This window comes from Haliotis cracherodii, unplaced genomic scaffold (assembly GCF_022045235.1).
Source record: "Haliotis cracherodii isolate W230 unplaced genomic scaffold, xgHalCrac1.p SCAF_8, whole genome shotgun sequence".
Classification (NCBI taxonomy): Eukaryota; Metazoa; Mollusca; class Gastropoda; order Lepetellida; family Haliotidae; genus Haliotis; species Haliotis cracherodii.
The window spans coordinates 31,776,862-31,787,683 of NW_027266341.1; positions in this window are offsets into that span (position 1 = coordinate 31,776,862).

Sequence of the window (10,822 nt, forward strand, 5' to 3'; positions counted from 1 at the left end):
AATAAATTAATTATACAAATAAAGATACACAGCACATTAAAAAAAAGAAGAGATGTGACAATCACAAATGTTGCATACAAAATGTATTTCCCATGAGTAAAATCAAAACCGACTGCAGCGGTCAGCCCTTATTTGTGCACAAAGGTTAAGTTGAGGAAGTACTGAAGTGAAATATGATTGTGATTTGAGCTTCCCATACCACAGTTTGACATTTGCCTTTGTTCATTTGCTTCTGATTGTGAACATCACTGAGACTGCAAGGATACGTTTCAACGATTACACTGCGACAACCTGAATCCAAACGTCAACTTCAGTGAAGACTTGAATATCTACCGAAATAGATTCCATTGGGGGTCAAAGACAAAGTAGTGATAACAAATCGTATGATAGAAACATTGAAAATCTGTGATAACAGCAAGTGATGGAGCAGAGGGTAAGGATGTCCTGCTGTAGCGGCTGAACCTTCCATCCACCCACACAATAGCAATACACTGGCATCACCAGGAATCATGTCTCTGAGTGTTAACATATCATTTCTGGAAGGACTTCACCAGGGCTTTGATCGTGTAACATTGACTGAAAAGCTTAGTTGAAAGCAAAATGGTTCTTAGAGAGACGGTCGGTATGATCATGTGATTGACTGACTGAATGAATATAGCTTTACGCCACATCAGCAATTTTGCAGCTATACACAGCGAGACCCTGTTAATAAACATTTATCCATTTGGAAATGAAGAACAATCTGAAAAGCAACATGTCGAAGATGACATGAAAAACACCAGTTAAATAGCACAGACAAACCACAGAAAAAGACCCACAATAGAAGAAATTTATATTTGATATATTTCATTCAAGAATGTTAAATTTGTATTTTTATGATAAGTGTAAATGAGCATGTTGTATGTACACATTCTAATAAATAAAAACGGCAGAACCTTTTCCATATTCACAATACATGAGAGGGGTCGGATGGAGAACTCTGACCGGGGAAAAGTTTCATTGGCAAAGGTTAATACAGACACAACTCGTAGCAATCTGAAGTACCAAGCCAAGACACCACTCTTGACAAATTCAAGGGATATAATTCAAAAAGTGCGAAACAATGATGTAGTCCCTCCTTGCCAACAGGGTTGCCTAGTGGTTTACACGTTCACTCATCACACCAAAGCCCCGGGTTTGATTCCTTACATGGGTAAAATAATGCGAAACATTCTTGGTGATTTCCCCTAAGTTAATAGTGGAAATATAACTGTCTCATAACTGGGAAGTTAACCAATGCTTGTCGTAAAAGGCAACTAACGGGATCGGGTGGTCAAGCTCGCTGATTTGATTGATGACTGTCATCCTATCCCAATTGTGGATCGATGCTCATGACGTCAATCACTGGATCGTCTGATTCGATTATTTACAGACCGCCGTCATATAGCTGGAATATTGCTCAGTGTGACGTTAAACAATCAAAACTGGAGCATTCTAACAATTTGTCATGCACAATCATTAACTATCCCTGCACACATATTGTATTAATGTGATACCCTATTATACGTTGCATTTTATACTGAAATGATTAATTTTGAAAACATATGGACATGTTTATTTTCAAGAATTTTCACGACCTGGACTACTAATGCGCGAACTTGTTACCATGAATGAGCTCGAAGTAGACACATTTGATTTATTTTCTATCCCAATATATTCGAGACAACTGTTGGCAGATGTTTGTAACTTTAGACAGAGAGAGAGTGTGTTGGGGATGTTCCACATTGTCAAGTACACATTATTCGTCATTTCATTTAATGCCCTGTAAATGATTATTGCTTAAGTATGCATTTTTAATAATAACCGTTGTGACAAGATTCATGGTAACCTCAATCGCCACCAGCATGTATCAGACCATCATTTCCCAAGAGAGAGAGAGAGAGAGAGAGAGAGTGTGGCATTAAACAGAAACTCGATTTATGGATTTTGAATCTGATGCAACAAAGAAACTGATTTATAACAACAACTCTCATAAACATTTATGTGTGCTGCGTAAACTAAATTAAGTAAATTAACCACACAATGGTACATGTAATACACTTTGCGGTTGCTTTCACACAACAAAAAACACTAGCATCGATTTGGTACAAAGCAGTGCATTCCATTCTTGAAAATAGACGTAATCTATCAAATAATGGAAGAGAATGATACATATTACACTCCATGAGAGCGTTTTCACTGTTTAAAAGTTGAAACTATTGAATAGGGTTGTTGCTAAAGGCTGTGTAAATAGTGATTGTACAGAGTCTAGTAAGTATCAGTAAATAGTTTTACGTTAGATTCAGTTACATCACTGAATTTAGCAAATGAAGAGAGAAGAGTTGATCCTTTCAAAAAATGAACTGAGTCTCACTAAGGTAAATTTCATTTTAATGATGGTGACATTAATGAAATCGCCAGTTCATAATTTCATAAAAAAAATCCAGCCACTTCAGATCAATACTCTGGATGAGGATAATGTAGCATGATCAAGTTCATTCCAAAATGTCTGAATTATTTTTACCAGGAAGCAAATGTAGTGAGTAGTAGATGTCCACCATCAGGTGATTATCTGTGTTCTGATGTTAATCAGTTTACACGGTGTTAGACGTTTAGAGTGTGAAGAGAAACCATTTAGTGCAGTTGTTTGGGTTTTTTAAAATGTTGTACCGGAAGATTGCTAGTTCTATTCTTGTGTTCATGTTTATTGTTTCTTTTTTTTCAAATTGTCCATTAAAGTATTTCAAGTAGAAACGATTTCTGAAATCGCATGCTACGTAATAGGCTTCCAAAAGCAACCTATTTTGGGGCATTGTCTAAAGCAACCGGTGCAGCAGTGCCTGGCCCTGTTGTCATTGGCTGATGTGTAGACTTGGTTAACGCATGTAGCTACTATAGAATCTATCTTGTTATTCTTAGCAACTATACTGATACATCAGGGAGTGGTCAGCTGCAACTCCTACATCAACTGGGACAATGTGTAAAGGTATGGTTATTTCTGTTAATCCTACAAAAATAACAACTGTGCATACACTGTTGTGTGTCTTAACAGTGTGAATAATTCAAATAACAAGTCACGTCTGTCACAAATGTTATACTTGGGATAAACTTTCTGAGTAAAGTACAGATTATCGTACATATCCGTCCGGCATTCGAACCTACATCTGTACTTAACATCTGTACTTTACTCAGAAAGTGTTATTCCCAACATTTGTTACATTTGAGCACTTTCCGAAATGGCATCGTGTGTTCATCATGTCTGTCAGTAGCTTTTTATGAATAGCTTCCTGTTTGGGAACAATAAACTACCTGCTGCCTACTGTCCTATTCTACTCAATGAATGCTTGTCATTTGCTTATGATTATTTGCACAAGATGTGGATCGGATAATCAAAACGAGTAACAGACATTAAATTCCCGTAATTTGATTAAAAAGTCCGAGGTGGAAGCGGACAGACTCAGCGCCAGGCAGGTCGTTGAAATAGTACAGCGCAACAAACGCCATGTACCCGTTTTTACCAAAGTGAGGGATATTTCGTTTGGGTGACAATTTATCCTTATCATTGTTTTTGATTTCCACTTCATGGATTAAGCATGTCCTAAAGTATTAGGATCTGCAAAGTTGCTATCTTCAGTTCACTTGTCTTTTTTGTTATGCAAATTGTCACAAGCTTTAAACTTATTCCCTGAAAACGTTCAGAGAATTATAATCTTGATAAGATTTTTGTGAAAACAAATATGTCAACATTGCAATCTATAATGGCCACTATGACGTGAATTTCCCAAAATGTTTTATCTCATTTTTCCAACGTCTTTGTGAACAAGGTTTCCAGGGGAGACGATTATAACACAGATATACTTGGATTCAATTTGTGAAAAGAATGTCGGTCAAAGCATTTGAATTTTCAACTTTATGCACCACTATCCCTTGCTACAAACATTAGACAAAGCTTCATTCCTTGAGCCATGTGGTAAGATTCCGACCGTATGATGGCCATGTGTTTATGAATCATAATCAAATAATGATGAAACCAGGTGATCGTGAGAAAGCGATCGTTACATGTCCCACCGGTGGCACCCATCACAAATTCATGCAAAGGCAAGTCAAGTATTGGACTTACAAAAACACGGGGTCATATGGTACGAATCAAAATAGGACATGAAATTTGTCACTGATGCGTCAAATTTAGAAATGTCCTCCACATGTGTCGTTTCCACCATGAAACGTTTTGAAAACGTTACTGAGGCCTTAAATGTTGTAACCTTGATCAAACAACTTTTGAGCAAGCGTCGTATGACGCTCTTTGAAACCGTCGTAGAAAGAGACCAGATGTGTTCCCTAAAACGTTGTGAAATGTAAACATCAAAAGCTAGAGCTGCTGGAATATTGCTCCACATAAAGGGAAAGTTGACTATTGGAAAGTTGAACTCAGTTGACAGTTTTTGTCACTCTTCATCTTCATACACAGATCTAAATGATGCGGCGGTCCCATGCATCTCTTTTACTTCTAGTTCAGGTGGGTAAATAGGTGGAAGGGTATTGGCTATTTCATTGTGCAACAATTGGGCAATTTCCCTTGTGTTGATTTTGCAAATCCGAGCAGAAATCCCCATTTATATTCATACAGAAACAGAGCAGCTGAAAGGGAAGCACAACTTGGATACGAGTGGATAATGCTATATGGATCAAGGAATTAAAGTTTTCCTGAAGCTTGCCGTGTGGGATAATGGTGTACAAAGTGGAAAAATCAAAGGTTTTGACAGATCTGGTTCTATTCTTAGATTGCACCAATTGGCAAATCGCTAAACTTCAAGCAAATCCTTCTGGTATTAATTTCACTTGTCTGTGAATATAAAGAAAGTCCTTTCTTGATAATATTAAGGATTATGGTTTATCTTGGCAGCACTTAAAATAGGGGGATAAAATATGAGTAAAGCCCTGATGGTGTCAGTTGCCGTTTGACAAGCTGTCACTACAATGTAGTAATTTGATTAGTATTTCAATGTCCTTGCCGAGATCATGCATGTGTGGTCATTTAATGACTGGTTAACGCAACAATAGTGAATAGCGAGTGAGCTTTGCAGCATGACAATATTGTATGCATGACGACTGAAACTGACACTAACAGGTAAATCAAGTTTATTAACCTCATTGTTTGATATTTTATAGCCTCTATTTACACAGTAATGTTAGGAATTCGATTTACAAGCTACTTTGGAAATGGTGAAACGATATTACTTGAAACAACAGTTGTAGTTAATATTAATAAGTGCTATGCAAACTCAATTTGACAAACCACGACATACCTACTTTGTGGAATCTGTCATTATGTTGGTCTATTAACAAACATTTTTTTAAGAGATATTACATGCAGATCATCAATTTTGAATAAGGCAGCGCATTGCAAGGTTTGCAAGGTTAAAGACAAAAGATCCGGGCCCTCAAACAGAAGAGAAGAATGACAAACATTATGCTCACTGAACAGTTGTTCCTTGGTGTAAAATATTTATCGCTATAGACAATGGTTATAACGATTTATAGGGCTGCGGTGTCGCCCGGTAACGCCCCGGTAAACAAGATTCAAGCCACACGGATATCACGGTGAACTGCACATAATCACCACCAGTGGGTTATTAGTTACGTTCTAGGTGATAACAAAATAACCACTTGGACCTTTATTTTAACACATGTTCGTAAACTGCAAACTCTGCATCACATCATGATGAAATTATTATTCATGCTAGTTGAAATGCTAATCCACAACAAGGATTGAAGTATGATAACAATGGTTGGAAAAAAACAGCAAAGCAGAGGTGTGTACTCCAACGTCCTCGCTTTGTCGCATCTCTCTTATAAAATGTTTATGTGACTCAGTGAGAAATTCAGTTGTACTGCCGCGTGTGTTCCCCGGAGAAATTCCAAGGCTGGAGTTGTTGCCAATCTGTGAAGATATAAGCTGGTGATGTTTGAACGGATGTCCATGACACTGATTTTGTCATTGTGGGAGCTGTATATTCCTGTTAGATTTAATACCCTCTGTGTATTTAGATCAGGGCAGTTGTATTTTAGTACTAACTAGTTTGCTATCAGTGTTGCTTAATTGTGACTATTCACCTGACAGCTGTATTTCACGCTGTGTGAGTTCACCTTGTATCTGCTTAAAGATTATCTACTTAAAGATTTACTGCTTTAGCTTGGTTTATTGATTAGTGTTAATAAATCTCTATACTTCAGTTTAGTTAATCTTTATCAATACCAATCGGTCATAAATCTGAAGATATTTTTCGTCTTCTGAAGGCTGTATACTCACGTCTGTTCGCTATTCGTAGTCATCATCTGGTCTGTCAGACCATCGGTCAATCCGTCCGTCTGTATGTCGTTTCCGGAACATAAATTGAAAACCGTGAACGATTTTTCATGAAAAGTTAGTACATGGTATTATCCAGAAGCTGAATTGGTGCGTTTTGCTATATCGGACTTTTTCAAAATATCATTTTGCCTTGTTCCATGGAAACAAGTCAGGCAGCTGGAACCGAGGGTGTTGTTGTTTCCGAAGCAGAACTAAAAGCTTATTCAAGATTTGTCATCCAAACTTGGTACATGTATCAATTAGGGGCTGCAGTGGGGCTTTTTTTCTTTTTAGGAATTTTAACATTTATAATTATGTTCTGTTTCCATGGCAAGAAGTTAAATTTTAACTCAGTGCATAGTGGTGTGTTTGTCCTGATCATATCCCTAAAACAAATAGGTACTCTTTTTTAAAACTGCACACACCAAACTCAGGCTTTCGCCTGGTGCCTATTGCTATTTAACTATTTTTAGAATTCATATTGTTCCAAGTTTGACTTTGGTGTGTACAAAAAAAGTACGGATTCCCAATTCCGCTGTATTGTCTTGATAGCTCACTAACTACCTTATATACGGACAGACAGATTAGATAGAAATTCTCTAATTAAGTTGGACTTAAAGTAACAGTCAGGTGATTTGTACTTTCGAATTTGTGGGGGCTGGGGGATTTGTCATCGTCTGATGACTCGAGGTGACAATTTCAAGTCGGCGTCTCAGTGGGTTAGACGGCGACTTTTTCTGTAGAGAGCATTTAAGACATGGACTTGTTATAAAGGGAAACGAATGGAAATCACCATTGACAGTATGGGAACTCCATATACAATGCAGACCTATTTTCTGGAAGTCTGTGATTTACAAACTGAATCAGAATGCCCAAGATCTAACCAAAAGCTAGAATACATGTGTCCAATAGTCACGTACCTACAGTGGATGAATTTTAAGTTATGTGAAGCACCATACACATGCTCCATAACCATGCGCATGCGCCATAAACACATGCTCATGATCTACAATCAGATTCATGCACTCGACTCTGCTTTTCGCAGAGAATTTTTCTGCTATGGATAAGGTTATATGTACAGGCAGTACGCTCGTTTCACAGCTCTCAGTTTTCACGAAATTCATGCTTTTATCACCAGACTACAGACACTAAAAATTGCCATAGGGTTTGCAAGCCAATTCTGGACATTTTTTTCAAATTGTCATGAAGTTTAAACATTTTGGAAAATGTGGATTTATTTTTACCATTTTGTTATCTATCTCAACTATTTCAAATATTCAATGTAAGTTCAATATGACCAAGTCACCCACAAGCCGAGACTACAACCAACAATAGCTACACAACGAGGCAAGCCAAGCTATATGGATTACTTACATACATATCTACCTGGAAGTTTTTTCTGATCAAAATCACTTGTCCTTTCTTTACTGAAACTATTCGTCTGCCATTTGCTTTACTCACAAAATCCTATTTGAATCAGCACAAATGCAAGACAAATAGTGGCAAAAGAGCCGAAGATGAAAACAAAAGAAAAGTCAACAATGTATTGACTTGAGCCTTAGTTTTATTATAACTGATGAGATACATACTCTCAAAATGTGCAAAATGAATTTCAGCAGTGCACAAAACAAGAAAACCGAGATTTACGACCTACTTGTAGACATGGGCATGCTGTTCATCACTGAATCCTGGATCAAGACGTTTTCAGCGATGGACGGATTCGAGTGTACCGACGTCGAGGTGGAACGTTACATCATTGTGTCATGGAAGAAGATCGGTTCGGGGCGGCAGCATTATAGTATGGGGTTGGATTACAGTAAGACAGAGGACCCGTTTGATAGTGGTAGAATCTGAATGGACAGCGTAAACGAGATCATCGGCTCTGTTGTTCTACAGTTTTTGCGTCGTCATGGCCCAGGCATTACCTTTCAACATGACAACGCCCGGCCTCATATTGCTCGAATTGTTCAGGATTCTCAGAATGTCATCCCCTGGCCGGCTCGGTCCCCTGATCTCTCACAAATCGAGCAGACGTGGGTTTAGATTGATCGGCGCCTTCGACGTCAACCACGCGTTCGACAGACACTCCAGGAACTTCGAAACATGCTCCAGCAGATATGGACAGGATATCCGTGACGCCTGGTCCATTCCATGAGACGAAGATGTGTTGCTTGGATCGCAACCAGAGGTGGACACAAACGGTATTGATTTGTAAATTGACATTTTGGCATGTTCATGGTTTTTTTTATGAAATCACGCATTTTCTTAAGTCAGTATGGCAAATTAAACCATTTAAACACTTACAGTAGTCTTTTATCTGTTGGAAACCGAAATTGTTTCAGATTTGGTAAAAAACATAACTTTGCATTAAATCTTATTCAATGTCACAGGACCTTTGTTGTTCAGTATAGTTTGTAGAGATTAAAATTAAAAAAAATGCAGCAAAGAGGGTCTGAGTAATCCTGGCACAGTCAGGCTGGTTAGGCTCATCATCAGCTCAGGGCTCTTGTCCCCTCTACACGCAGCCCAGAGAGCATTTCTCCCAGAAAGCGCTGTCTAGTCGAATCCTCCAAGAACGTTTCAGAGAATTTGAAGACTCCCCAAAACTGCAGCCTTCTGCATTTCCCAGATTGTCAGAATGGCCTTATTCCTGGCTGCAAACCCGGGTACTCTCAAAATGTCTGTCAACAGATTTGGAGGTACCAAACCTAAGGCACTGAGAACAATGGGGAGTTGGACAACTTGGTACTTGGGGTGCAAGCGTGACATTTCAAAAGTCCGCATATTTGCCATGTTTTTCCTGAATCTTGCCAATCATATAAGTGTCAGAAAATTCAATCAAATAAATTATCCAAAAAGGACAATATCAAGTTTGTTGGCCTGGATACGTCTGAGGCTGTAAACGGGCCTATTCAAAAGAATTTTGTAGTTATCATTTTCCATGACGCCTTCTACATATTCTGCGTCGTACCATGGATGGACCTCTATGTCAAAACCACAAACATGACAAAGACGGTAATAAAATGATCGAGCTACACAATCATGTCGCTTAAGAAACTCTGTTTGTGCCAAAGCTGGGCATCCACTTACATTGTGTTGGACAGTCTCATTTAATTCATTACATAATCTACATTTCATATTTACATTTTGATGCAAAATCACACATTGACGGTCCAGCAAACAGAAAGGCTTCTGTTTCACTTATAGGGCCAGTCAACTTCATCCAAGCAAAGGACTCAGATATTCCGATGGCCTCTCCTTGAAAAACTGAGAATGGGCCGATTTTGATATGTCACTTTGCTTGGTTTAAAATCATTTCTGTACTGTCCAGCAGTACTGAACCATCAACATAATCAACACTGACATTGAGATTATGTCCCACATTTTTAGCTTGTTTACGTGAACTGTGGAATGTCTTGTTTTCATCATCAGTATTGACATGCTTCACAAGAGGATCATCAGACAAATAAATGTGTGCAAAAGTGCACAAAACAATTCTATCATGAAGAGCCCCAACGTTAATCAAACCACGCCCTCCATTATGATTGGTAAATATAAGCGATTGAGGGAAGAGCGAGGGTGGTGGGATCTATTATCTGACATGATTCTTCGTGCGAGGGTGTCAATACCCTGAATGTCTTGTTTCGTCCAATCAACAACATCAAAAGAATATGACAGGACAGGTACAGCAGAAGTATTTGTGGCTTTAACTATATTGCGAGTGTTCAGCTCTGAACTCCAGATTTTCTTAAGTCTACATTTGTACCCTGCCCGAATTTTTTCCTTGATATGGGCATTCTGGGGTTAGTCCCTAACCTGCATCCCTAAGTACGTATAGGCCTGACCTTCCACGAGACGGTCAGTAACTCTTCCTCCAAGTAAACTGACTGATCCTCCCTCCTCTTCCTTGCCACGTTTCAGATGACGAATGTTACATTTGTCGAGGCCAAAGGACATGCCGATATCATTAGGAAAGTACTTGACAAGGAGAATCTGTTTTCTTAGAGTGGTTCCTCCATTGGCAATAAGTTCAAGGTCATCCATGTAAAGAAGGTGAGTAAGGGGTGTTGGGCATCTGTGCTGACCTCAATAATGAGGGACCACTTATTATAGTTCGTTATAACGGTAGTTCGTCACATGCACATAGACACCATATGCACAGCAAATGGACGGGTCCCCAAAACAGTTCAGTAAAAGTTAATATTTGAGCAATAGATCAGATTCCACAGCATTATGAAGTGTCATATCAGGCATTGCAAAGACGTGATGACTGAGGCAACGAAAACACACAAGAATCCCAATAACAAGCTAATGTTGGTTTTACATATACCAGGAACTACTGTATCATACATCCACATCCACAAAATGTATACTGCGGCAAAAAGTGATTCTGTATGAAGGTTATTACATGTTCTTTGAGTGTTTTTCAATTACAGCGACTTCAAGGAGGGTGTG